Consider the following 3001-nt stretch of genomic DNA (forward strand, 5'->3'; position numbering starts at 1 on the left):
TAGAGTCCACTTCATGCTTTCCTCCTCTAGTAGCCTTGCGAGGTCTACTATATTGTGAATTATGGATTGCCACTTCCTCAATATTGTTCTAAGTTTGATTATCGTCAACTTCGGTGAACATACCATTTGATCCCATGTTGAGAATGTTTCTTGAGTCTTCATAAAGACCATTCCAAAATTGTTGTACCAAGAACCACTCGCTAAGTCCATGATGAGGACATGAGCGACAAATTCCCTTGAATCGCTCCCAAGCTTCATACAAAGATTCTTCATATCTTTGCTTAAAGCCCGTAATTTGAGCTCTTAGCATGTTAGTCTTTTCCGGTGGGTAGAACTTTTTGTAGAAAGCTAGAGCCAATTTCTTCCAAGAGTCAATTCCGAGAGTAGTCTTATCAAGGCCTTTCAACCATTGTTTTTCGGTGCCAATTAGAGAAAAAGGAAATAAGATCCATCGAATTTGGTCTTGAGTTACACCGGTTTGAGAAATCGCATCACAATAGTCACAAAAAGTCTCAATGTGAGAGTGAGGGTCTTCACTAGGCATCCCCCCAAATTGGCTTCTTTCGACTAATTGGATAAATGCGGACTTGGCAATGCAATTTTTGGTTAAGTGTTGTGGTGTGGGAGTACCATTGGGTAGGTTCTCCTCGGTTGGTACGGAATGTGATGAAAATTTAGGCATTGTGGGTTGATTTTGTGTTGGATTTTGTGTTGGGTTCTCCTCACCTTCTCTTGCAAAAGGGTTGACGAACTCAATAGTGTTTGGTTGAATATCTACAACCTCACCAATACCTCTCAAAGTACCTCTAGCAAGTCTTCTATTATTTGTCAAAGTCCTTTTAATTTCGTGATCAAAGGGTAACAAGTTACCTTATGATCTTCTAGACTTGCAAAATATCAAACAACTTGAAAATAATTAGAACAAACCTTGAGGAGTTTTACTTCCCCAGAGCAAAGAAAGACACAACTAATAACAATCTAAGAAAATCTAAATCAAGTTAACACCGTCCCCGGCAACAACACCATTTTTGGTCGAGCCCTCTTGAGAGGTTTAGTTTTCGGTACTTGTCGTTAGGAGCACCTAGACCAAAACAATATTTATAACTCCACAAACAACTCTACTATTAGTAAAGAGGCAAGTAAAGGTCGGATCCCAAGGGACGGGTATTGAAGTGAGATTTTCAATTGCAAGTAGCGGTGTCTAGGGGTGTCACAATTCAGGGTTGGAATAGAAGATCACTAAACTAAATAGCAATGAAAGTAAACAAGCAAGATGATTAAAAATATATGTAAACAATTGATAACAGTCACTAGGGTGTCATGGGGTCATAGGGGATTCATGAGAATTGATCATACAAACATATTCTCAAATTATAAGCAAGCAATTATTGTTGTGATGGATCGAGTTGGTTTATATCTTACAATCCTAGGAAAGTTTGGGTCCCGGAGCCGAATCGATTAGAGTGTACAACACTTACAAGTCGACTTAATCTTCCCTACTCAACTATATGCATGGTCTAATGAGACTCGAGTTGGTTTATGTCTTACAAGTCTTATTGAAAAGGTAAGTGATGGGTAAAAAATGAAAGGATTCATAGGCTCGCATTTCATCAAACATAACATGTGCATAAGTTGAGATCACAACAAGCAAGCACATAAACTATGAAATCATATTAAATTAAGCATGAATCATCCCCCATGTTGGTTTTCCCTAATTGCCCATTAACCCTAGTTAAGGAAACTACTCACTCATTATTATGTTGAACATGCTAGCAAGGTTGTCAATCATACCAACAAAGTAAAACATGATGAATAAATGAAGATGATTAACAATAATTAAAATGGGATTTAGAGAATTATACTTACTAATGATTCCAATAATAAAGCAAAGAATAATAGAAGTACTTGATGATTGATTGGAAGGTTGTCAATCTCCCAATAATAACCCAAATAATCTTCAATTACCCAAAATGAAAGATGAACAAAAGAGAGATTAAGGAAATGAGATTTGTATTAAGACTTGATTAAAAGTTGATTACAAGATTAAAGAGAGATTAGAATTATATAAACTACACTAAAGATTGATAAGAAGAACATGATTATCTAATTAGACTAATGGGGTATTTATAATGGGGATTAGGTACACAAATTAGGGACGAGCGGATTGTCTGGCTTTTGGACGAGCGGATTCAATGGCTGGACGGGCATATTGTGGGTCTTTTGGACGAGCATCCCTCTGAAGAAGACGCTTGGATTCCTTGTCTTGGACGGGCGTCCAGGGGGCAATCCGCTTGGATTCTGAGTCAGCTTCTTCCCTTCTTCTTTTCTTCCTTCTTCTTCATATAATCCTTGGAAATTTCATCGGAGATGCAAGGATCTTTTCTCATCATTGCCCAACTACTACAATATGTACAAAGGTCTTCCAGTCTTGTCTTCTCTTTGATGCTTGGTCATTGAATTCAATCAATTTAGCTCCATTTTGCCATGAAAATGCAAGGTTTGCACTCCTTTCCTACCAAGGGATCAAAACCTCAAAGAATATGCAAAACAAAGGACTAAAGACAATAAATGACCTAAATATGCACTAAAAAGCATGGGAACAAGGCTAATTCGGGGACTAAATACGCTCAAATAATGGTCACATCACTAAGGAACATGGTTAGTCAGGCTGCCAAAAAGCAGCCAAAATGGATGGGTGATGCACTCCATGCCGAATTGCTGCGTGATAGACAATCCGATAAAGGAAAAAAAAAGCTCAAGCACAGGCCAATCGCAAATGAAATGAAGAGGAAGGTGGAAAAGCTTTGGGAACTCATAGCATGGGGCGAATGAATTCTCTACAAGTGATGGAGAAATTAGAAAGTAGTAAATTTATCTTAATAACTTCAATAAACTATGTAACAATTGCGATTTCTTCAGTGTTTTTGTGTTTTTTGTTAACATGTGTATTCTAACGGTGGAGATTACCCACCTGCAATTGAGATATTGAAAGCGACAAAAA

The 3001-nt window shown here is 37.7% G+C and overlaps 1 non-coding gene across 1 annotated transcript; it reads left to right on the plus strand.

The window, feature by feature from the left end:
• The first annotated feature begins 203 nt into the window (after positions 1–203).
• LOC141634575 (small nucleolar RNA R71) lies at positions 204–310 on the plus strand. The gene has a single exon (XR_012539302.1). It is a non-coding gene; the product is annotated as a small nucleolar RNA R71 (small nucleolar RNA).
• The last annotated feature ends 2691 nt before the right edge of the window (positions 311–3001 follow it).

Source organism: Silene latifolia, chromosome Y (genome assembly GCF_048544455.1).
Source record: "Silene latifolia isolate original U9 population chromosome Y, ASM4854445v1, whole genome shotgun sequence".
NCBI classification, from domain to species: Eukaryota; Viridiplantae; Streptophyta; class Magnoliopsida; order Caryophyllales; family Caryophyllaceae; genus Silene; species Silene latifolia.